General features: G+C 28.5%; 1 protein-coding gene and 1 long non-coding RNA gene across 3 annotated transcripts in view; one reads left to right on the top strand and one right to left on the bottom strand.

Moving 5' to 3' along the window:
* The window catches only part of LOC107447768 (cysteine-rich venom protein AnHyalC), a 163,317-nt gene that overhangs the window by 23,167 nt on the left and 112,563 nt on the right, over positions 1 to 27,587 (top strand). The gene's annotated exons all lie outside the window — the stretch shown is intronic.
* Positions 18,212 to 27,587, bottom strand: part of LOC107447769 (uncharacterized) — a 189,943-nt gene continuing 180,567 nt past the window's right edge. Inside the window, exons 2-3 of the long non-coding RNA XR_015430842.1 lie at positions 19,979 to 20,118; positions 18,212 to 18,679 (exon numbers count right to left, since the gene is read on the bottom strand). This is a non-coding gene — a long non-coding RNA (uncharacterized LOC107447769). The remainder of the gene's footprint in view (positions 18,680 to 19,978; positions 20,119 to 27,587) is intronic.

The raw sequence follows: 27,587 nt of genomic DNA, 5'->3' as shown, positions 1-27,587 counted from the left end.
AAGTTAATGATAGAGCTATCATTGGAAGAACGATTAATCATTTGCATAGCCTTGTTGTGAAATATTCGACGTTTATTAAGAACATTTAATCTTATTCAAAGGGTCATGGTTAATGTAGATGATTTTCTGTTTTTCGAGGCGCGCAAGTTGAAGGAGATAATGTGGCGGCCCACTCAATATCTGTCATTTAGAGCAGGGTTTTTTCATTTGGTGGTCCCAATTCAACAATTTTCTAAAAAAATAAAACTTCTTCTCAAAACAATCTCTAAAGCGTATCTACAATATTGAATGAAAAGTATTCAAAAACAATTTTCGAAAACTCACCCTTCAAAATTCTCTGATCTCTAGCATAATTAATATAAAAGGTTTTCTAATATCATTCTAGAAATTTTACTGTCTTTTTTTTCCCTTCACAATCCTGGTATTATTACACTATAGGTTAGCGATAGTTTGTTTTACTGTAGCTCCATTCAGTTGTTTTTACTTACAGTTATAAAATTAAGAAGCTGTTACAAAAATTCGTGATTTCTTACGCGAAAGATCTGCGTATGGATATAAAAACGAACAATTGAATTTAATAAAGGAGGCTGTTTCTCTCTTACCAAAATTGCAGTTACTGGAGAGCTTAAAAAAATTAATTGGATAAGAAAAATTGATATTCGTAATTCAACTAATTAAGTTAATAAAATCTTGTTTATTTATTATTAGTCTACTTTGAGTACTTTAGAACCCTTAAAATACTGAAAATTTCATGTGGTACAGTTTATCTCCATTTTAGTCCAAGTAGTCATTGACGCCCGGTGGCTAAGCAGCAGCGCTTCGCGCTGTTGTGCCACAGGTCCCTGGTTCGATTCTTGAGCCGGGCAAGGTTGACTCAGCCTTTCATCCCTTCAGTGGATCGATAAAATGAGTACCAAGCATGCTTGGGAGCTAAACACTGGGGGTTCCGCGTTGGGCTGACCACTTAACCGGAACATCTGCTCTTGCACCTCAGATCCCAAAGGTCAAGAAAACTGAGATGGGCGCAGTAGGTATTAGCCCTCTATGAGCTGTCGAGCCACTGAGTTTAGTTTAGTTTAGTCATTCAATGGCGTAATATTTGTCAGTAATTTTAATAGAATGTATTGCAGTCTTACAGGAAATTTATAATAATTCTATTTCAAATCACTTTAATTAGAATTTAAATAGTAAAGTATGAAATTGTCCATAAATTATAATATTTTGAGGAAGCTATTATTACATATAAAATTATAATTTCCTTTGGAAAGAAATTTATTGAATATTTTAATCACTTTATTTATATTTATTGATTCTGTCAGCAGGAAAGTTTTTTTTTAAAAAAAAGTTAAATTAATCACCTTTAGAATTGGTTTTAAATCTTGTATTAATTTAATCCCTTCACATTCCATTAATTGCGAAATTCAAAGATGATAATTTAATTTCTCAATTCGTTTTTTAAAACCTTATGAGGTAAATAATTTCAGTTCGACATTAGTATTTCTAATTATAAATAAATTTTGCATATCAATAAAAACTATTATTATCAAAAAAATTTCTGGATACTTTAGATGTAATATCCTCAAATTCGAACAGATTTACTGTTTTACATCCTGGAAAAAAAATATGGTCAAACAAAAAATATACTACCAAAATATTACAAAATTGGCTTTGTTTGTGGCTTCATGGGAACACCTAAAAGCTCAGTAATTTCTACCGAAGCGCTTCGGTAATGATTTAAGTAAAATTAACAATAAAATATACTTTTATAATATGTGATTAAATTTGGTAAATGTGCTAAAATTCGGTAATTTTATCATGATGCCATAGATTATGGCATATGAAACATTTCTTGAATTTGCTTTTCAGTTTTGTATTCTTTTCTAAATGTGCGGTGATAAGAACTATGATTTTGATAACCAGACTAAGTGGTAAGCGGTTACCAAATGATTGGAAAAATTACCTAATGAATGGTTTATATATCGCATATTTTGGTTTTATTAATCGGAATTTGGTTTTATTAATCGGAATTTTTTCCACCAGAAATGTCATTATCATACAGTATGATAATTTTACCAGAATTTTTTTCCTGAGTAGAAAATACTTTATAATCACTTTATTCATTTTTAAAATATACGAGAACAATAATATATTCAGTGGGAAAAACGCAACGTTTCGTGTTAGAAGTTATGTTTCTAAGTTGACGATTTTTCTTAAAATGAATTCTTTTCTTTTTAAAAAAAATCAGCTACATTTTGCTTTTATTTTGATAAATTACTATAGCTGAAAATAATAACGCCATAACTTGCTTAATCTTCTTGTAAAAAGTATTATTTTTCAAAATTTTAACAGGAATGTTAAAAAAATGCCTTAACACTAATGCCAATTTTCATACATTATCGTTGTTTTTTTAAGACCACTTAAGAACTAATTGCATAAATTCTATTTTTATTTTTGTAATAGTAGAACTTATATTTGTATTTTTAGAGAAAATATTTTTGGAAATTAAATTATAATTAAATTTCCTTAATTTAATTAAATGCAGCCCAATATAATTGGTTGCGTTCATAAGCATTTTTCATGCATTAATTTTGGAACTTATTGCATAATAACATTCTATTGAAATGTATAATTATCATTATTAGTGGAGGTACAATAATACAGTTAAAAAATAAGCATAAGTACGTATGCTATTGAAGTACGTATGTTTGTCGTCATATATTTATTTTGATCACTAGTTACATGGGATAAATAATAATAACAGTTTAAAGATACTTTGATGCTATTAAATTTGCGAGTATGATTTTTTCCCCTATTTTTGCATTTATTTTTTCTTTTTACTTATAAAAATATTTATTCTTAAATTTGCAAAAAAAAAGTCAAAATCAAACTTAAAAAAATATTGTTGCGAAATTATTTTCTCCCAAAAAGGAGCATTCGCAAATCAGTCAAAAATAACTAATCGGAAAATTATTCTAAAAATGGTTTACTTAAGAAATTAGTTGTTGCATTACTTTTCTCTCTGAAAGGTTATTCTATCCAAGAACAAAACTTCAAAAATACATTTTAGATGAGAAGTTTCATTTTGATTGTAATGCTTTTGAGATGTATTTTTGAAATATTTCTTTTACTTCACATACTTGTAGGATACTTCAGAAATATCAAAAGCACTTGAGAAACGTTTTAAATGTAGCTTCAGAAATTTCCAAGTTATAGGGCCTAAATAAAAAAGCTTCTGAAGTTTATCAAACCCGTCTATACCTGAATTTTGTAACGCTTCTTGCTTATAGGAAATGCATTTTCGATGTTGTTGTGCTAAATGGGTATATTTTAATAGTGCGTGCACATTAATTTAAGTTCGCACACAAACACTTTCTTGGGTTTATTTTACAGAAACTATTTGAGGGTTATTTTAATAAATTTCAAATAGGAATGTAAATGTCGTTTACATTATCATATTACAATAGATCAGACAAACACTTTAGGTTTTGACAATTTTCTCAAGCAATACTTCAATTGCTATTTTATAATTTTAAAACTGTTCAGCCCGGGCGAAGTTTTTTGCTTAGCAATGAGGTTTAAAGCAATAAATTAAGTTGGAAAACAAGTAATTTTGAACATCCTATGCAAAAAAAACCTGGCAATAAGCTCGTAACTTGTATCGATTACTTTGATTATTATTTGCAATAAATGCATAAAATTTTGAAAAGTCTAACTGAAATATTTATGATGATGTAGGCATTTTTATAAATAACTTATTTTTCTGTCTTACGGGTATTTGCTATAACTTTTAAAACATTCAATGAAATAAAAAATTTTTTTGGAGAAGTTTAAATTTAATTACAAAATTATTGCTTTAAAATTTGATAAAAAGATGTTAAAAATTTTGGAAAATGTGAGTATTTAAAGTAGTTCTGCGTATGTAAGGGAATACTGCGAATGTAAGGAAAAAATTTGGAATTATTTTTTCATAATTTTGTAGTGAATAGTATTTGGCAACTAATGAAGGCGTCTGATTTGAATGTCTTTTTCTAAATAATTTTTGTATTTTTTGAAAGAAAACTCAATTAAATTGAGATTGATTAGAGGTTTTTCACAAATTTCATTGTATATTATTATGTAATAGGTAATTTGCAACACTACAAAAGGAAATTTGTAGATAACCCCTAATAATTTTGAGTTTTACTTTAAAAAATACAAAAATTACTTGAAAGATATTAAATTTTTAAGATATTCAAATCAGATTTTTTTTTCATTAGTTGCCAAATACTACAAAATTATGAAAAAATAATTTCAACATTTTTCCGTGCATGCGCAGTATAAAAGAGCTTCTTTAAATGCTCATATCTTGCGCAGTTTTCAATTTTTTTTTTTCAAATTTCAAAACGTAATTTTGCTATTAATTTTAAATTGCTTCAAAAATTTCGTTTAATTTTATTGAAGAATTTTAAGTTCAAAAATATTAGTTTATTTTTTTTATAAAAATGTCCATATCTACATGAACATTTAAGCAAAATTTTTTGAACTTATTTCAAATGAAAATCAAAGACCTTATTTCTAGACTTTCTTATCATAGACCTTATGTCATAGACTTTCTAGTTTCTATGCTGAGGATAAATAACATTTAAAACTTCATTTCAAATTTATTATGTAACTTTTCTTACTATATTTATGTAACACATTTCTGTTATTGACTAATTTCCGTGCGAAAACAGTCAATAACATTGTTCTGCTAGTAATGCTTCAAATTTTGAAGCTTGAATTAAGTCAAAAACAATTCTATCAGCATTAAATTTTAATTCATGGTGATAAATCTTCTCAAATAGCAAGTAATTAGTTTTTTTTAAGGCCATCAACCTTCTATGCAGAGGATTACATGACTAAAACGAAGTTACTTCATAGTCATTGCCTTATGTCTGTCTGTTTTTTACCGTATTCATAAAACACATTTCTGTCAAATATTAGCTCATAAGAACATTATTTTGTTACTGAATTAATATCTACTTATCTACTACTGATCTACTTATGTCAAGAAACTCCCTTTCATACTTCTTAAAAACACGTTTTCAAAACGTTTATTTCCATTTTGAACACGTTAGAATTGATGTCTTTTATTATGCAATGTTAGTGTAAACATTTTAAATGAATAACAAGTTTTATAAATTCGAAAAATTTTTCAAGAAATACTTTTTGTAAGTAATTTTACAAAATGTAATAATGATAAGTTGTGTTTGATAACAAAATCAAGTACATGAGTAGTTAAAAATGCCCTTTTTGATAAGCGAATAACCTAGTTTAGGCGACAGAAAATCAAATTACAATATAGTAAGTCACATTTTCAAATTTTTCAAGAAAGTGTTTTCTTTAGAAATTTTTCGCTGAAAAAAACCACGATTCCAAGTAAGTAAGACGTTTTTGTATATCTAGGAGTCATCTAAAAGAAATTTGACAAAAATCCAGCGCATTTATCAGGAAAAAATACCAAGTAACAGTTTGAAATAAAAATGTCGCTTTAGGAAATGTGTGGCCTGTTATCAATGTACCCCAATTCTTTCAGTTTATAAAAGCTTAGCTGCAACGAAACTGCAACATACATTTATATTGAACTACCTCTTTTTTTAATTTCCTTTACCTACATTTATTTGGCAGACTTTTTAAAATTTGATATTTAAGATGTCTCTTTCGTTTTCTTTCTTCGTTTTTATTAATTATTGATTTAAAATTTACATATCTATAAACGTAATATTTGTTGAAGAAATTTAAATGAATGCTGTTTAATAAGAAAACAGTATTCATACTTTTTAACGATAAACAACCCGACAATAATGGAAGAGACACTTTCAGTTTTTGACATTTTTTAAACTTTCTTAAGAAATACTTAAAGGATTATTTTGTAACTTTAGAGGTAATTAGTTCATGCAATATACCATACACCGCAATAAAGTTAAATGAGATTTCAGGGAACGTCAATAAATTACGAAAGAAAACAAGTATTTTTGAACACCCTGTATTCACAATTTAAGAAATAAACTTGTAGCGTATACCGATTACTTTGGTTGTTATTTGCAATAATTACATAAAATTTCATAAAACAACTTATTAAATATTTATGGAGATATCGACATTTTTATTAAAAAGCAATTTTTTTTGTCTTATGTTCTTCTGCCATAACTTTAAAAATATTCAATAACATCAAGCAAAATTTTCGGAACAATTAAAAAACAATTACAAAATAATTATTTTGAAATTTCGAAACAATTCGTAAAAAATTGTGCAAGATATGATTATTTTAAATAGTTTTTTTTTTTACACTGCGAATGCGTGGATAAAATTTAAAAATTCTTTTTTATAATTTTGTCGTGAATCGTCTTTGGCTACTAATAAAAAAAGTTTGATATCAATCAATTCTCTAAGTAGTTTTTAAACTTTTTAAAAGATAGCTGAAAATAATATGGGGTTTTCCAAAAATTTCATTTTGTACTATAATACATGATTTATTTAAAATGACAATGGCAGTTTGGAGGATCACAGTTTGGTGTCAGGACGATTATTGTAAGGTGGTATCATTTGCTACTAAATTTTGTCTTATGATATACAAAATGATATTTGTGGAAAACCCCATATCACTTTGAGCTTTATTTAACGAAGTACAAAAACTATTTAGAAAATTGCTTGAGACACTTTAAATTTTTAAGATATTTAAATCAGACAGTTGCGAAGTACGATTCATTACAAAATTATGAAAATTTTCATCCAAATTTGCTCAGTATAAAAGAACTACGTTAACAAGTCATATCTTGTGCAGTTTTAAACAAATTTTTTTCAAGTTTTAAGACAATAATTTTGAAATTTATTTTTAATAGCTCCAAAAATTTTATTTAATCTTATTAAATATTTTTAAAGTTATAGCAAAAAGAAGTAACACAAAAAAATTAATTCTTATAAAAGAGTCCATATCTTCCAAAATTTTAAAGTTAGGTTTATGAAATTTAATATAATTATTTCAAGTAACGGCCAAAGTAATCAGTACAAGTTAAAAGCTTATTGTCTGATGTTTTCCCATAGGGTGTGCACAAATATTTGTTTCCCTCCGTAATTTATTTTCGTTCCCTGAAACCTTTGAAAGCTTTAGACTTTATAGATAAGTATGAAAAATCGCATGAACTAATTTCCTCTAAATGTTACGAAATAATCCATTAAGTATTTCTTGTGAAATTTAAAAAAAATGTGTCTATTGTAGGGTAGTGTATTTATGACTTATTTATAACCTGCATTTAAATTGTCAATCTTCTAATTTTTAACTCAAGGCATATATTTCTAGTTGCTTTATATTAAGTAGTTCTTAATTAACAACATTCAATTAAGATTAAAGCTTAAATGTTTCAAAGTTGTGCTTCTAATAGTGACCTTGAAAGAGTACATCTCGCTTTAATCAGATTAGCACTCCATTTCCAAAATCTGCTATTTAGAATTCATAGCAGGATCACAACTGTGATTTTCCAAGAATTGTCATTTCTCATTTTAGAATGGAAATATAATAAAGGCTTGCTTTAGATGAATTTATCCATAAGATATCGTTGCATTAAAGACACTATATTTTTGATAGATAACATCCTTCGCTTCTTGTGACAGTCAGTATTTTTACGTTTTTTTAGTTAGATAACAGTGAATGAGTTTTTCTAGAAGAACACATCAAGGGCAAAGTCCTGATATATGTGAGCTAAATGAAACATATTTTTTTCAGGGTAGATAATATTGTATACAATACTTATCTGAAGAGCTTCAAATTATATAATCCGTACAGTGACGAAAAACAATTCTGGCTTAAATTAAGTCATTAAATAGTTGGAAAAAAATGGTTGCAAGTATAATAAATTTGATTGCATAAATCATTATTATCAAAAATTTATCTGAACATTTATAAAGATAATATTTTTCTCAAGTGCAGGATTTTGAAAATTTCATATTATATCTTTTATTGAGCATTATACTAAAAAATGCAGTTAGAATAAATATTTTGTATGAAATCTGAAAAGACACGTAATTTTAATCATTTGTAACTTAGTTTTCGAGGCCTGGATGATTTACAACCTAACCAAACTAAATCATATTTTATAAATGTTGTTCGTTACATATTAATTTATTCGTGAACTCATTATCTCCCCTTAATTTTCGAGTAAGACATAAAAATTTTTAGTGCAGTCTTTTCACACAGATATAGTGTCACTTTATAAACTAAAATAAGCAAGTTAATGACAAAAACTTCATTCTTTTTTTATTACAATACGAAATAATATACACTTTTACACTTAATATGCAAAATCTCGAGTATATTCATCCTAAACATATTTAAAACTTCCATTCTCATGTCTACTTTTTAATGAATTGAGCGTTATGCATTTTCAGGTTAATTGACCACATTTAGTTCAGGCAAACTGCAGCCTTGCCGAACTTCAAAATCATTTGTTTATTTATTTTTTCAAATCACTATTTTAAACTGAGCGAACATTTCTCAAGCATTATACTGATATGATTTCGCTTCGTAATCTTTTTTTAAAAAAGTATCTCTACGGTATTCATTTTTTTAATAAATAATTTTGCTTAAAATACCCACAAAGTATAAAATATTATAAAAATGTGGTACCTTACCATTTAGTAAATTATTTTACCCGTATAATTTCTAGAAAAAGTGATGTAAAAACTGAAACATTTATAAAAATTGTGACCATTAAAATTCAAAACAAAAAATGAACGTTGGAATTGCAACATTATAAACTTTAGAATCGAAACATTTTGAAAATTGTACTACAAAAGAGTTTTGGAAGGAAAAAAATCTTTCTGAAGTTCTAAAAAGAAATGATATGGATCTGAACGAAAGATACTTCCACAACCAATAGAAATAAAATTTCACTTAGTGATAAAAGTTAAACTTAGTGAACAAACATTGAACTCTTTTTGGATTCCAAGAATTGCAGCTCAAACTGCTGTAAATCACTGTTTCATTATGCTGTAACTGCTGTAAATCACTGCTATGTATTAAAGGAAATACACGTAAAAATAATGAAAAAACAGTGAAATCTATAGTTCTTATGGACTGCTGGTATTTCAGAAATAATACAAACATTTTTCAAATAAAAAAAGCCACCGAAATGTGATACTTTAGTTTTGCTTAAATCAAGAAAACTACGATGTTTTCCCGTAGATTCAGATATTTCCGGAAAATACAGAAAGTTTCTGGCAACTTTTGCTGCCATACAATTTTTGTTACGTTGCAGGATTATTTTTTCGTATGTCGAAAATTTTAGTAAAGCATTGCTGCTAGAATGTTCCGCTCGGACACAAAAATAAATAGGAGCGAGCGTTTTATTATTATAGTTCAAAAAATATTGAACATTTTGGAAAGGTTCTTGAGACTTCTCCAAAATTTGATATTAAACATTTATTTTACAATCTGGTAATCATGATCTGGGATGCAATTTTTTTTATAAAGTTATTTTTGCACCAATGATATTTATTTTTACTAAAATTTCTAAAAACATAAATGAGCCATTATAACGTTTCCATGAGTTGTATTTAGTATTATGGCAATTTCGTAAAATAATGCTTGGTAAAATCTGCCTCAAATTAGTCAGTGCATTACTTTAACATGATTAACAATCCATGGTTATATTAATCCATGGTTCTCATCATTGCGTTCAAATTAAAATACATCATGTGAGGGGGAGATCGAAAATTTCTCTTATAATTTTCACCAGGAAGTTGAACTTTAATGGAGAAAACAAGGGTAATATGGGAGTTTTATCCAATTTCAAAGGCACCTAGATTTCACCCCTCTAAGGTGAATGAGATGATGAGGCAAGGAGTTTTCGTTTTGACATACGTAGGGATGACGCGTAAACAATTAAATATGAGGTTAAACTGAGGTGCCTTACTGATAAATGATTTTTTTTCCAAAACTTACTGGGTTCATATAAGCATATACCAGTACAAGGGAAGAGTAGTGAAGAGAAATGAAATATTTTTCACATATCTACGATATCATATTACTTTACTTTTCTTTACATTTTACATATTAATTATGAGGTTGTGACCATATTAGTTGCGTTAGCGCAATATTGTTTTTGCAGGTCGGAAAATTACATACAATTTCTTTCCTCTGAAACAGAGGCAATGCATTAATTGTTAGGGATACTAATCAATGCATTAATTGTTAGGGATACTAATTACTTGTATGTTCCAAAAGGAACAAATAACGACAATAAATCGGAGTAGTACTGCTCTACAGTGAGAAAAGAGTGTAGCACAAGTGTGTAATAAAGATGGATAATTTCATTCTATGGCTGTCTATGTTCGATTTTGTGATTTGAGGGCACCAATAATTTATGGAAAATGTTAATTTATAAGCGAAACAAAGATTTTTTTTAATTAAACTGATAACTAATATCAGGTGCAGAACCATCCTCATCAAATTTGATTTCATTAATAATCAGTTTTGAAATATTATGTAATATTCTGTTAAATTAAAATCAGCTTATTTTTGGGAGAAATTATTTGAAGACGAGAATTGCGTTTTCTGTTAGTTTTAGCAAGTTTAGTTTTCTTTTGTATTCGTTGCAATAAAAAACTATCTCGCTTAGAGAAAATAAAATACTTCTGATTTTATGCACTTTTTATCATTGTCACATATATCTTCTTTTAGAATATAGCAAAAAGTGTTATTTTTTTAAGAAATTGAATAGAAGTATTTTAATTTGATCTGTGTTTTTTAAAATACATAAAGTTCCTTTTATGATAAAAGCATGAGAGAGACAATATGTTCAATTGAATTTTGATATGATCATGCAAACAATATTATTTTGATTCACGCAAACTAATACATTACAACAAGCCAACAATGGCGTTTAAGGGCTAAAGTGACAACGGTCCTAGGCATCCACTCAAAAGATCAAGAATTTTTAATCATTAAATGAATGCTTGGTTTGAGCAAAATATTTTAAGAAGAATTAAATGTGATTTTCTAATAAATTTAATGATGAAATTTGAGGTCATTAAAATTTAAGTATTTTTTACATTTATTAAAATTTGAAAATTCTTTTTCGTGAAAACAATTTTTTCTTCAAAAGACAAATTTCTGGGAGATGGGGGAGAGTGTAGACAAATGGAATATTTCAAAACAATTCTCTATACAAATTTTGGCGGACTGCCGAAACTTTGTTATCCCTTCCATAGTTGCAGGATAGAATACTAGAATATTAAGTAAAAAATTAAAAGACAAGATTTCTATATTGTGAAAAAGTAACTAAATATTTTACTATAATTGCTTGTTCAAAATATAATACGTAGTTGATTTAATTAATATATTCAATGTTCAAAGTATGTTTTTTAATCTTCTTCCACTAGGAGATTCTTCTAAGACAACACTTTTATTATCACTCTCTGTGATAATAAAGTGGGTTAATTATTAACGCATCGCTCATTAAGGTATTTATTTACTAAATTAGAAGAAATTTGAAACATAATTCATTTAGTAAAATATGAAAAAATGAAAAGGAATTAAACATAAAATATTTAATTTATTTACAATTTTTCTACATTTTGTTAATGAAATTAGATACATTTTTGCACAGTGGAAAATTCAGTGAAGACTCAAGATTTAACTTACTTTAAAATTTTTGTTTTTAATGAAAGTATTGATTATCCGTGAAATTTTATCATTTTTAAGGCATTTTTATTAAAATATCTCTAGGTTGACATTTACTATTGATTTTCCACATTACTTTATAAAATAGAAACCAAATACGATTTAATAGATGAATAGTTTTTTATGCAAAATAAAAATAAATAGATTCAATTTCAACTCAGTCGCTTGTCTTTTAAATAGATTTTTAATTTATATGTATCTTTTTATATGTATAGTAAAATAAAGAATTTTTGTGTGTGTCTATGTTTCCGTATACCGGATGGTGGCTAAACTGTATACTCTAAAAATACGACACTCAACATGAAACTAAATTAGTACAATTATTAACAGATCACGAAGCCTGATTTTCGATCTTTTAATTACATATTTAATTCAGAGACATTTAAAAAATGGAGTTTTTTCATTGGTTTATCAGAAACCATTGTTTTAAAGTAAACTACAGTCAATTCGCTATAACTCGAAGTACGATAACTCGAATATTACTATAACTCGATTTTTTTATGAGGTCCCGACCCTTTTATCTTCAATCGATTTTTTGGATCTTTTAAAGCAGGAAAAAAAACCTAGGAGCTGATATCTTGCCCCTTCCTTTGCAACACACACACAATGTCTTTCGCACTCTTCAAGGAGAAGCTAAAGCTGTCCCTCTTGAAGTATGTGAACAGTGGTTAAATGAAACGTTAACAAATTTACTTCAGAGATGCAGTTAAAATGATGTTTTCAATATTAATGAAATGGGGTTTTTTTTTTAAATGTCTTCCAAATAAGACTATGTTTAAGGATGAAAACTGCTCAGGGGGTAAAATGAGCAAGGAGCGATTGACTGTCGTAGTTGGAGGAAATGCGTCTGGGACAGAGAAATTGCCCTTACTTGTTATCGAAAAATACCGAAATCCCCGATGTTTCACGAATGTAAAAACGTATCCTTTGCATTACAAGTCTAACAAAAAGTTTTGGATGACATCAGTTTTATTTGAAGACTATGTAAGAAAATTGGATCTGAAATTCTTCGCTAAAAAAAGAAAAGTGATGCTCTTTATGGATAAATGCACAGCGCATGGTGATCTACCTAATTTGAAAGCAGTGAACTTGCAGTTTCTCCAGCCAAACACAATAGCAAAGTTGCAGCCGATGGACAGGGTATCATAAAGCGCTTCAAACAGTCTTATCGTAAATGGCTTGTCAGAAAAATGATCTTAAATATTGTAAGCATTTAGAAGATTTGTAATTAATAAGCATTAATTAAATAATCCGACAATATTTTGAAAGTCCAAAACCGAAACTAACGGTAAGTCGAACTTCCGATATGTCGAAGTTTTTCGTCAGTCTTATCAGATTCGAGTTATCGCGAATTCACTGTATAAACGATTCAGCTTTGTCAAATACTTTAAAGATAACATCAATGATATTTGCTAACTTATATCTCTAATCAAAATTGCGCGTCCTGCAATTAATGCTTAATTAGTTTTTTATTCGTTTTGCCAGTTAACCTGAATGATCAACGTGATCGTTGTAGCAGATGTGAACTATGTGGCGAAATTAGTATTCCTAAGGTTACCTGAAACTATGTGTTTATTTTGTTTAAAGTTATGCTTTTAAAACGTGCTACTATAATACTAAATAATTTAAAATCATCGGTAATTGAAATTTAAAAAAAAATCAGTTTTGTATTGAAAAGCAAAATTAATGGAGGAATGGATCGTCGCTGAGAATAAAAGTAAGAAAGCGCCAATATTATTATCGACGCCAATGATAATTAATTTTGGTAATAGTTACTAATTAAAATTAAATAATAAACTATGTACTAAAAGGCAAAATTAATGGAGACACGGTGCTAATTCGTTTAATAGCGCGAAAAATAATCAGCAAAATATTATTGACATTAATGACTCTTAATTAATTTTGGTACTGATTGAAATAAAATAAAAATTAAGCTATGTATTAAACAGTAAAATTAATGCAGTAAATGTACTTGTTTTGTTACGGAGAACCGTAAAAAATCACCAGATTATTAATAACACCAATGATTAATTTTGGTAGTATGCACTAGAAGCATTGATTCAATTTTAATATGTACCGAATATATATAGGTACAAAACATTTTATAAATAAATTTGGTGCCTATTACAGCTGCATCAATATCGTATGATGGGTGTGGGTATAAATAAGATCAGAAGAAATAAACAAGTGCAGATATAATAAGTGATATAAGTGATAAATAAGATATAAATAAGTGTAGGAGAAAGTAGCTTAGCTTGATTGTGGCAAATTAAAAATCACGAGCGTGGCAAATTAAAAATCATTTTAAATACCACGAGCTGAGCAGCATTATGACAGATTATACCAAACACAGTGAGTTCTTATTTTGATGGTATGAATGACTAAGAACGTTTTTTGATTAATTTAATAATGTAAAGTCACCGAGGAAAAAACGGAAAAAAAAATTGGAATTATTTTAGCGTTATTATTTGTGTCGGCATTCGTCTTTTTTTTTTTATTCCGTACGAAGAACGAGTATTCAGCTAGTAAATAATATATTAATATTTACATTGTTAAAATCCTGGAAGTTACAGATTCCTGCAGTATTTAAAACCGTAGAGTATAAACAGTTAATAGAAGGAATGATTGCACAATTTTTGTATCACGTATAAACATGATTATCAGGTTCTGAATATTTATTTAAATAATTTATAAACCGTGGTGGTTAAAAATATTAGTAATCAAGTTAACCAAATCAAAAATTAAATGGTGAAGAGCTGCATTTGTTACCACTTCAGATAATCGAGGAAAATCGACAGTAAAAACGAAAGTTGGGGTGAATATTTTTATTGCGCTTTAAAATTAATTAAATTAAAAAAAAGTGTTAAGTTATAGTAAACTGAATTAGTTTTTTTTATAATTAACAATAGATTAAATAAATAATTTTATGACTTGTCCACACTAACTCCATTAACCCCATCACATGTCTACACTAGTGTGGATAAAAAGATGTAAAAGAAATTTTTTTTTAAAGAAAGTGTTTTTTAGAAAGAGTTTTCTAAAAAAAAGTATACTTCCAAATTATTAAATTCATATTGTTCATTTGTATTATTCCAAATGAAGATCTATGTTCAAATTTTTATTAAAACAATAGGGGAGAGTGGGGTCAATTGTAACAGGGTACGATTGTAACAGAGCAAAAATTTCGAGTGTCGGGTTCTAGATTTGGTTCCTAGGTGGCGCACAAGGTGTATTTAATAAATCTACATGTGCACCCTTGATGTCAACCATTTTTATGTACTTTTGAAAGAGTTACATCACAAAAGATATTTTCATGCCAAGCAAGTACTTTTTTTGGTATTAGAATATTATATTGCAACAAAGTAATTTTGTTTAAACAAATAAAAATTAGTAACCGAATACGTAAGTGAACACCTTAATTAACATTTCAGTAAAAAAATATTAGTTTTGCTAATTAACTAGCATTGTTCTTAACAAATGAAGCTGAAATGGCGTCTTAGGGACAATTGTAACAACAAGTAAAGGGACGATTGTAACAGCTGAAAATAAATAATCTTACGTTTACAAACCATTACTTAACTCTTTAAGAACCACCAATGGTTTCCTATATCATTTATATTATGTTGCATGTGCATTATTTTATTTGTCACCTTTCACAGCATAAATTAAAATTTTTAACTCCTTAACGTTAAAAGTTTAACCCTTTTGGTCTCTGCTCATTATTATTTTTACTCCTAAAATATCACTACTATTTTGATCAATAAAAAAAAATATCACAACTATGATAATATGTATAATTAAGTATGTTTTAGTTGAATTTATGAACTGTTACAATTGACCCCGTAAGTGGGGACAATTGTAACAAGTGCACGACTGTCAAAAATTGTTAATAACTAATATAATAATATTTAAAATCAGGTATTTATTTTTTTTTCTAGTAGAGGATAGTCTACTTTACTCGTCTGTCAATTAATACTAATAATGTATTGGATTTTTTGTTAGTTAAAAATAGTTAAGTAAAAAATGTTACAATTGACCCCACTCTCCCCTACTATATATGATTAGAATCAGGATAAATATACTTTTTTGGGCCCCCCCTCTCTCCTACATACACATAAAAGTGAACTTAAAAAAAAAATAATTTTATTGATGTACAGTGAGCCGAAAAAAAGAAAAAAAAAACTAAGCACCCTGAATAACTTTTGATCTAATGATCAGATCTACGCGTTTTAGGACTCAATCTTAATGTTTCGAAAAGGTGACCTGCAACATACTAATTAATTAGTGCAGACGATATTTTAAGTTATGAAATCAGACAAAAAAGCGTATTTTCTCTGAATAAACATACCTTTTTTTCACGGATTCGGATTTCTGAATCGCAAGATATAGAAGCAATCTGGGAAATATGGTGCCCATACTTTGGTCAGTGGAGCACGCATTTTGCCACATCTTAAGAACTTTTTAAGTGAATTAAATTTTTTTTTGCACATAATGATATAATTCATTCATCCGAAGAATTCTATACAAAAAGTAAATTGTAGTAATTATTTCTTATTATTTATTAAATAATAGTCCAATGGTGTCATATTTTAAAGTATGTAGTTTCACATGTCAAAATACAAAATTTGAACAAAAGCAGTTGAATAGTTCCGGAGAAATCAAATTTTGAGTATATGACTTTTTAAAAATTAGATTTATCAGGAACTAGTCGACCGATTTTGCTCAAATTTTGTATTTTGTCATGCAAATTTACGTATTTGTAAAGGATGTAAAAAATTACATACCTTACAATTCAAAATTTTTTGAACTATTATTAAATAAAATAATAAAAATAATAAATATTTACTAAAATTTATTTTTTGAATGGAATTATCTTTGTTTAAACAAATTTTATAATTGAGTTTCAAAATTTATTCAATTCATTTTAAAAGCTCTTGAAATATGGTGAAATACGCAAAACGTAAAATTACCATTAAGGAGTCCAAACTTTGGATAGCTCTCCTGACTAAACTATTGGGACCCCATATTTCCCATATTGCGGCTACATCTGTATGTTTGGAGGTTCGGAAATTTGAATCTGTCGAAAAAAAAGGTATGTTTATTCAGAGAAAGTACATTTTTTGTGTCTAATTTCGTAACTTTAAATATCGTCTGCACTAATTAATTAGCATATTTGAGTTCACCCCTTCGAACCATTAAGATTGGGATCGTGAAGATCCAATTATTAGATCAAAAATTATACAGAATGTTTTTTGTTTGACGCGCTGTACATAATTCAGATTTTCTTTTAATTTTTATTTAATAAAATCTCTTTCCTTAGAGATTACACCCCTTTTTTCAGATAGTTTGCTCCAACAACACATCTTTGCTCGTCATTACAAACTCTTATAATTTGTTAATTTGTTATTTAAACGAATAACTGTTGTCGAATTGTAATTTAATAGTTTGTAATTGCATTCCTGTCAAATATGTTGTTAAAAAAACAAAAGTAAGATACATCAAAATATTTATAATTAAATTCACAAAATCAGAAAAATATAATGGTGAAATATGATACATCATTTTTTCCTTCTTTTGTTAAGGCATTTTAAAACATGAAGTAAATTTATTCTACTAAAAAATATTATAACGAAAAATAATTCTAAAACACAAATTTATCAAATTTTAATTGCACAGTGAAAATTAAAACTAATGTATTTATTTAAATGAGTCTTTTCGCTTAAATTATATCCGTAAATAACAAAATAAAGCAATTCGCTTGAATTTAAAAAAGAAAGATTGGTTAGCATGTCACGTTTGCGAATAATCATTTAACTTTAATTAACTAGTTTTACTATCCAGCAGAATCAGAAACCAACATCCAAACAGATCCCTTCAGTTTTATTTTTGAGTGGGGAAAAAAATTGGTTTGCTTAGCGATGATCTCGTGAAGGCGATAAAGAATCATGTCTGCTACACACCAAAGACCTCAGAATGCGTACAAGACGATCACTCAAAGATTAATTACAGGACCTACAATATTCGACAGGTAGGGAAGGGGAGGGGGTAGGAAATTCGACTAGGTGGGATTATGGATAAAACTCCCAAGGAATGTCAGCGGTTGGACGTGATCCATATACTACTAAGTCTCGTTCGACTGCGATCAAGCAGATGGCGCTGTCGCAGTTCCTGTGTTAAGTGGTGACAAATTTCTCAGTCTTGTCCCGGAGGCATATAACCAACCCTTACAACTACTCAAACTGAAGAGAGATTTTGAGCGAGCTTATTGGATCTTATGTCAATGTTATTTATGACGTATTGGTATTTCATTATGCTATACTTGCTATTTTTTTAGCATGAAACGAGTTTGTTTCTAACTTGAAATATCAGTTGCTTCGCTTGAAAACTACTCTTTTCATTTATAAATGAAATTGAAGTTATTTCTTCCAACATTGTCACCCTCCAAAACAGTGTTCGAAATTTAGAAGAATCCAATAAGTATTTTTAATAAAAAAATATAAATAAAATAAATAAAAATATAAAAAAATAAAAAGGGACGTTTAAATTGCCTCAAATGAATTTAAGACTATAGTAAAAATATTGTTGCTCGAGAAAATTTAAAATCGTGCTACATACATAAATGTAATTCTCTCCAACATAGTTAAATTAGAACATGAAAAAAACAATTTTATGTATTTCAAGTTACAAAATACACACATTTCATAATATTTCAAGTATTATATGCTTATAATTATAAAAAGCACAAACAATAATGGGCCGAAACAATTTTACCAGTTTCGATCGAATCTGCTGCAGTAATATATGCAAGCATTTTGTAATAAGCTACTCATATCTATGAGCTATAATTGTCTTGGTGTCTTCACTTAAATGCTTAGACTCAGCCTTTGGAAAAGATATGCACATAAATTTTCCCCTCAATTGGAGATTCAGATACAAAGGTTCACTTTTTTTGAAATTCCATGGGCCATCATCAAAAAGCATCTAAAATAGAGATATAAAAAATTACATTTCATAATTACGAGTAAATAATTTATTTCTTATACAATAATATTAAATTTATTTTTTTAAAATATCACTATATTACTGATGATGAAAAGATCATCCCGAAATGGAGAGCAATATTTCAGAATCAATTTAGCATGCTTATTTATTTTTAGCTAATTGAAAAAATTCGATTCGAATTTTCTCAAATGATGTACCAATTTACTTAAGTTTTGGACTTACAGAAAGTTTGTAAGCATAAAGATATTTTCATATTATTAAACAAAACAAGAAATTATTTAAACAAATTAAAAATATACCACAATTTAAATAAAATAACAAATTCCTAATTGATCAAAACTAATGAACTTTTTAAATTGAATGATTATTTTATTGAAATATTCATAAACATAATATTAAAAATTGCATACAGCATAAAATGGAATAATATTTGTCATGCATAGTTCATAAGCAGGGTTCGCTTATTTAATCCAGCTCTATTAAAAAAAAAAGATTAAACCTGTAACCATTATCCAAGAAGCGGTCATTTCTTTTAATAATGAATATTATTTACATTTATTATTAGCCTCAAAATCGAAGTTTCATTAAAGATTGAAAATTAAAGGTGAAACAGACTACGGTTGAAGTGGCTTACAGCAACTTAGTTTCCTCCGCTTCATTAGTATGCAACACACAATCTTCCACTTAGAAACGCTCATTTATCACACAGCGTTGTCTTTGATGCTGGTTTATTTATGTTTTTTAATAAATCTGACAACGTGATTTACTTCTGGCAAAAATAATTTTTTTCTCTCATGTCTTAAAAAACTTCTTTAATTTTACGTTTCCTTCAGGATCATTTTTAATGTTTTATTTATTTGCCCGTAATTTCAATTAAATCATATATTTCTTTTTTAAATTTTTGAACTTGAAGTACATTTGTCAGAGTCTTTTTACAGTTTCATTCATTATACTCTTAGGCCAAAGTTTAAAATTTAGAAACGCAATTTATTGCTGGAACTGTTACACTAAAAGGTTTTAAATAAATAATAATGATTGGATTATATCAACTTGCGCTTTTAAACAGACGAGGGTGATCAATATTTTTCAGAAATTATCAATGAATTAAATCGAGAAATTAAGATGAATAATAGAGAAAATGAGGTATCAAAGAAATTTGCGAAATTATTTTAAAATTCAGAAAGTTTAAAAAATTTAAAGTTTACTGTAAACCTTTAAGTGATCCCAAAGCCAGAATTTTTGTCTCATGAAAATGACAAAAGTCTTATAAATCATTACATTTTAAATTTCAAACAAGCTTTACACACAGGCTCTATAACCTCAGACGGGTCAGTGAATTCAGGTCAGCACATTACTACAGTCTAGAGATGGCAAATATTTTCTGGAACAGGTATTTCGTACCTGTTATTGAATCATATCTGTAATAGAAATAACATGTTACATGTAAATGCTTGTTTCAAAATACTAGGCAAAAATAATTCAATTATCTTGTCAAAAATGTATTTTTCAACTTTATTTTAACATATGGAAACTGTCTTTGACCTATCTTTGTACTGTTTAAAATAAGAAAAAAGAAAAAGCGCTAGTTTTATTTGTGTGATTGCTACAGGACCTTATGTGATTAGTTGTAGGGCCCCTCGCCAGACATTGAGAGGGGCCCTGCAAGTTTTCGATTTCGGCAAAGCCCCTAGGGAAATAAATTACTCAGAAACTAGTTAGATTTTTGTTTAAATAATTCTAATAGATAATGTGGTTTTTTTTCGGATTTAATTTCTGAAATTGGACAAAATAAAATTTTTATTCCATTATTGTAATTTTTTTGTGCTGTTTGAAATCTAATAATTTCATGAGTTACTTTGCTAAAATCAAAAGAATTGATCTAAAAATGCGTTTATGAAGCTTATTTTCTCTAGTTCAATGGCTTGTATTTCTCGCCGTACTTTTTTTTGCATGGGACCACTAGAACTGACTTCAAGAACCACTCCAAGACAATCATGTATATGTTTGATAAAGAAATAAAAAAAATTCCACGAAAATAATTTTGACAAAAACCACCTATGAAACGCGGGGCACTGTACGAATTCCCTTCTCATGTCTAGAAAACTTTGAATTCACCTTCATTTGGAAGGGGGGAAATTAGTCAAAAAATTCGGCTTATTAAAATAGCTCTTAATACGGGAAAATTCGATCATTGGAACAAAACTTTCTCAAAGTAAGATCCATTTTTCTTCTATGTAAGTATAAATATGATATTTTAAAATTTAAAATCAATTTACAGAGTTTAAAAAAAAATATTTATTTGTATCAGCAAGACATTGATCGTGGTTTTATAGTCTCAAAGATAAAAGAGCCGTCGTTAGAATGCGTAAAATATAATTCCAATAAAAAAAAATGTTGCTCCATAAACTTTAATAAATAACTAATTCCAATTATAAATTAATAATAGTTCTTAAATTTTGCTTCGTTGAAATTATTGCGTTCGAATTAAGGCATTAAATGGTTTTTTAAAATTTAACTCATAAGAAAATGATATTTTTGCAATTATATTGTTAAAATACATATAAGGCATTTTAAATTTCTTAATATGTATATAAAAAAAACAACCCTTTCAAAAAAAAGAGGAAATAACATTATTAATGGCACATACTATTCCCCCCCTCCCTTTAAGGCTCTACTTCTGTCTCTTAATCTGTTTCTAAAACAACCACCTAATATTTTAAACGTGTTGTATCGTAACAGTCTGTTATTTTATCACAAGGCAGGATTTCGGTATAGATTGGATTTTGTCACAAGTTGGTCTTTTGGAGCAGACAGTATTTTAGAACAGCTGTTATTTTGCTACATGCTAATATTTTGGAACAGGTGGGATTTTGTCGCGGACTAGTACTTTGGAACAGCCTGTTATTTTGTCACAGGCTAGTATTTCGGAACAGATGGTATTTTGTCACAGGCTAGTATTTTGGAACAAGTGAAACAAGTTAATATTTCGGAGCAAACTTTTAGTTAGGAACAGACTAGCTAGTATTTTATCACAGTCTTGTCTACTATTTCGTAGCATATTCGCCAAGCACCGTGACCTGCTGGCGGGAAAAAACCCTCCCCCCCTGCCCTGCCCTGCTAATGTTCGGTTATATGGGGGCAGCTTTTTTATAATTGCATTTTCATTATTTTCTGTGATGAAAAAGTAAAAACATTTAATTATTTTTCCTCATTTTGATATTGATACATATTTCCTACATAGAAAATAGTTGTGGGGGGCGGAGTTACAGACCATGTCAACCTTCATCTATGAAAAGGTACCCCAACATAGAGTCGAGTTAACATGTCTTATATACTAGTGAATTGTAGTTGTAATTTTGTAGTGGTAGATACGCTACAGTACTCCCCCACTAGAATTATACCTGTGATAGAATTCGATGAACGAATACCACTAATTGATTCATTGCTGTTTTGTGAGAAGCTGGGAGAGCTGTACTATGATCACCGTATTTTTTTTTGAGTGCTGAATGTGAGAGATGTATTAACTTCACGGTCGTAGTCGCTCCTCTGTTGCCGTTAGCAGTCGAGTAATCACAAGTATGCAAGCCGACGTTGTGCGTGATCGAGACGAGACTGAGTAGCAACAGTGCGAGGAGGTGGATAATGTCGCAGTCACAAGTAGCAAGTCAACTGTTCAATGTGGTTATCCATCGAAGTAGGCGTTACTGTCTAGGTAGGCGTGTTCATATCGAAGTGGGCGTTACTACCTAGGTAGGCGAGTTCACATCACGTCCGAATGTCACCAATGTGGGGAGAGGAGTATTAGACCATGTCAACCGTCATCTATGAAAAGGTACCCCGGCATAGCGTCGAGTTAACATGTCTTATATACTAGTGAATTGTAGTTGTAATTTTGTAGTGGTAGATACGCTACATAGTCTTATTGTCTTATTGCATTTGTCTTGTTGTCTCCTTTCTTCTCTTCTCAGCCTTGTACTCTCTCTTTCGCAAATTTTTAAGGGCAATAATAATTTCCAGAGGCTTTTTTAAAGGCGATAAAGATTTTAACTTTGTATATCCTTAAAAAGGGGTTGTTAAAACTATATTTAGAAGTCAAATTCAAGGGCTGAATTCGCAAACACTATATTTTTTCTCCCTAACTTTATCCCTTTTCACTCTGAGTATTTTAATATACAGACCTCCTGTAGACACTAAATCATTTAAACTACTAAGTACAATATTTTTATATAATTTTTAAAATTCATGAAAAATCTGGCTATTGATTTTTAAGATATAAAACCTGCAAGTTTTACAGTTGTGACTTTCGATATCTGCGCTGAAAACGAAGAATGAAGGGTAGTACTATAGTACAGAGAGGATGAAGGGTAGTACAATAGTATGTAAAGATTATTTTGTTCTTATTTATCTATCAAAAGACATTTTGTGAAAGATAAAATTACTGTTGTTTATTTTATCTATTGAATTAGAAACGTAGATTAAACTAATGACAGGAAAATTGTGTTATTTTAAACAAAGTTTAGAGTTTGCCTTTCCCTAAAGCCGTTTATTCTCGCTCCCTTCAATAGTGGGCGAAGGAGAAACAATCCCTGGCATCCAGTATACATGTATAATTGGAGATCAAGGAAATTAAAACTAATTATTACCCATTGACAAAATGGTCTTGGTTTGGATTTGATGGCATGCACACACTTTTCAACTGTGTTCAAGAGTTATAATAAACATTGCGCATGCGTCGTAATTGCATGCGTTGCTATGGCGACCGCTGCTGTTTTGATTTTCACTAGCAGGCATTTTTAATGTATTTACATAATGATAATTTAAAGTATTTTTATATTCTTTTTATTATTATCGTATAATTACTGGCTTGACGGTAATTTCAATATAAATTTGAATGCTGAAGAAGCAGAAGTGTTTTGTGACGTCTTGAAACTGGGCAGGATTTGAAAACCAATCTGACGACAGACATCAATTGAGACAGTTTTTGCAACCCATGATTTGAAATGTTGTGGCGTTTAACGGAGTCAATCTAGAAAGAAAAAGCATTTGACCAATGGATAACCAGAGGTTGTAATAAGGCGATCACAGCTTTTTTATATTGTATTTTCTATTTTTATTATTTTTATTACGAAATTACTTAGAAAAAGATGGTTGACTTAAGCAAAATTGTTTATGAGAAATAAAATGCGATTTAATAATGAAGCAACAAGTTTAGTTATTAAGTTTTAGGTCATTAAATTTTAATAATTTTTACATTTAATGGAAAATTCAGAATATTTTTTTGGAAATGGTAAATTGCTTAAATTAGAGTAACTTGGGCTTGCATTTACATAAAAATGAATCAAAAGCTGATTATAAAAAATAAAAAAAACTGAATTAGAATTTTTTAAATGCTGTAAATTTTTAATAGGCTCTTTTTTGCCCCCCTCCCCTACAAAGTTCACTGCATTAATTAAAATCGCCTTTCGGGAGACATTTTACCGAGGAGTTTACTTCGAGAATCTATGCATCTCTTTACGCCATTGGTCCTCTAACTTTTAGGTCACCTCTCTAGCTTTCACTGCTATCCGTGCAGTTTTCTTTTTCGACTCTTGAGGTCGAGATCGACTCTTTACACAAAGGCGTGTCCTTTATTTCACTTGTAGTTATCTGTTGTAATTCAATCAATGTTCTATGTGAAGAACTATTTTGTCATTTCTTTGAATTTCATCCACTCGCATGCAAATAGTAGTCTCTCTGTCATTGTCTATTATTTTGTTATTTAAAAGATTTATTTATTTTGAATTTTTGAAGAAAATAAATCATATATATTCTCAAAGAATAATTTTCTGCAGGAAAGGAAAAAAAAAAACTATTACAGTTATATATTACTTAGCATGGTAGTTCTGCCAGTTACTTCGAGTGCATTTTTTCAAACGCTGGATACGTAGTAAATGACTGACGAACTTGCCTTTACAGTAAACATATAAAAAGAATTTTATTTGTAAATACAAATTTGCACTTTATATAATTGCAAGCAAATTATTCAAAATTTCTGTCCAGCTTCATAATATAGTATATATTACTTGAATTCTAGAACATTATTTTGCTTACAAAGAATTTATCGTATTTTCTATAATTTTATGTATAAATTATTTGTTACATATACTCAATGTAATTTGTACTTTTAATTTATTTTTCTTTTAAAATAATTAAAAGCATACTAAATTATGAAATTAAATAGATTTTTGATTACCTCTTCTTTTTTTAAATTTTTAAGCAAACTAGTCTTATTTTATTTCATTTTATTACCGCCGTTGAACAGCCGACCCAATTTTGAGTTTACGACTACTAGTGCTCAACCCCGTAACCTTGTAATTTTGAACCCAATCCAGAAGACAAGAAACTGCTGGATTAATACCCAAAGAGTTATTGATTTGTCATGGGAACTTGGAGGACTTTTTGACTCCGACAGATTTAACGTGCGCCAGTCACCATTTAATACACGGGGATTCTTCGGCCGGCTGGATTCGAACTCCCGTTCTCACAAACATGAGTTTAACGTCCAACCAACCGGTCTATCCCGGCCCTAACGTTCTAACCTAGTAATTTTAAACCCAATCCAGAAGATAAGGGAACACCTGGATCAAGTATTGCCAGAAAATTTTGTCTTCTTGGATTAATTTTTGATGGCACTAACCCGCACTTGCGTTATAAAGAGAGGAAAAACACGAAAACTTCTCGTGGTTAGCCTGGCAGCAAAGAGACTCTTACACATGATCCGTCTACCTCTGAGGATATTTTACGTCAACACTGCTGTCGGTGTAAGCCGGGTGTGGAATCCATATCGACCAGCCATCCGTGCATGGGATTCGAACCCAGGTTCACCTCATTAAATGGCGAACGCTTTATCAATTGAGCCACCACGGCTTAACTTGTCTTATTTGAAAGCACGTAGGAAATTTTTTTTTTCAGCAATTGGACGAATTCATTCAGAATTTATTTCATGCACTGCAGCATTGAATATTTTATTTAAAATTGTTTAAATTTCATTTACCTAAAGATTGTTTGTAAAGATTAATTTATGTTTTGTTTCTTTTTGTAAAATGAGAAAAAGCTGGTTATATACAAAATGTAATGTGTAACTTCTAAATTGTTTTGATTTAAAAATAATGACACGCAATGTTGTACTTTAAATTCAAAGATTAAATTTCTTTAATTTCTAATTTGTCTAAATAATTATGTTTAAGTTCCATTTTTTTCTTTTTGTAAAATGAAAAAATTCTGGTTATATTGTCAAACAGAATGTAATAGGAACACTTAAATTCCTTTTTTTAAAAACAATACATTGCAATAATGAAAAACTTTTTGAATTCTCTATGCTTTCTAAATTATTTAATACCTGTTTAAAAAATGCAAATTTTGTAGAATAATTTTTTCTATGCCTGTCATTTCTCCTTAAAATGTATTCATTCTATAATGGAAATTATTCTTTCTATTATTTTTCATTACATTTTATTGCACTAACGAAAATGTTTTTGAAATGTTTTCGACAATAATAAATTATTTCTGAATTGTATCTTTTGAACTGCCTGCTCTCCTAACATATAATCATGAAATATATTATTATTATTATTATCTTCTATTAACTTTCGTTTTCATTTTGTTTCCATTTTTAATTCATTTTTCTAATTTCGTGTGTTTGTATCGGCAAAATTGACGCCAAGTCGGCAAAAATGGCTTCAAACTGAGCAATCAGTAAAATATGTGTAAAGTGTTATTTCCTGTCTAAAATTATTTTAGAATTCTGCGATTTTCATGCAATTTTTCTTATTAATCTGTTTATTTAGGACTGAAAAATTTTGCCTCATTAAAAAAAATATTCACAAAATTACACATATATTTACAAATTCGTAACAATTTATCTTATTTCTCGCTGCAACGAGATTTTGAAATTGAAAAATGGAAAATAACGCGTTTTGGACTATTCGTAAAATTTATTAGCACATTAATTGTTTTGATAATTTTAGACCTCTCCAGCATTTTTTATATTATTTTGCATTGGGGCACATTTTTGAAGCGATTTTTTTAGTGCCGGTCTAGTTTTGATTTTTTTATGCTATTGTACCAAACTAAAATTGCGAACAAGACCTTCAACAAGTCATCTTGAAGAATTTTTAAAAAAATGATGTTTTTAATTTTTGGTGCAACTAAGAATAATATGCGTTACATTTATGATTATTATTATTATTTTAATTTCTTCTAAATAAGCATGCCTATTTTTGTTATTAATGTTTAAAATTGCTAAAATATATGAAATTAAAATTTCCCATTTTTCCAAAATATTATTTTTTAAATTATTATATTTAAAATATTACTTTCCAAGCAAAAATATAAAGTAAAAGATAAAAAAAAGGCTTTACAAACTTTCTCAAGACAGATTAAATCAAAATAACTAAAATATATAGAAAAATATAATTTCATAAAGTTATCTTTTTATAGTCTATGCATTGTTATTTCGTCTTAAAAATAGAAAAAAGTAATTTCAATGCAATATAATGTAATTTTGACCATGAAGTAAAAGTTGAATTAGTTTTTTTAAAAAACATATCATCTAGTTACATCAGTTTTTTTCTGAAAATTAAACAATTGGAAACATAAGCTAGCTTGAATTAAAATATTTACCTACTTTTTTCCAATTTTTATCCAATGTCAGCCATAACAATTGTGATAATGTATTGAAAATAAATATATTAAAAATAATTCGCAACTTTTGATTATTTTTAACAGAAGAATAGTATTTTTAATCTGCATTTCATTCCAATTAACCCAAATTTTAAACCAATTATCTTCAAATAAATATTACAAGATATGAATTTATTAACTTATTATAATAATAAATACAAAAATT

Source organism: Parasteatoda tepidariorum, chromosome 12 (genome assembly GCF_982258835.1).
Source record: "Parasteatoda tepidariorum strain Cologne lab strain chromosome 12, Ptep-v5.0, whole genome shotgun sequence".
NCBI classification, from domain to species: domain Eukaryota; kingdom Metazoa; phylum Arthropoda; class Arachnida; order Araneae; family Theridiidae; genus Parasteatoda; species Parasteatoda tepidariorum.
Note: the sequence above shows the minus strand (reverse complement) of the source record. Positions and strands in the feature narration are given on the sequence as shown.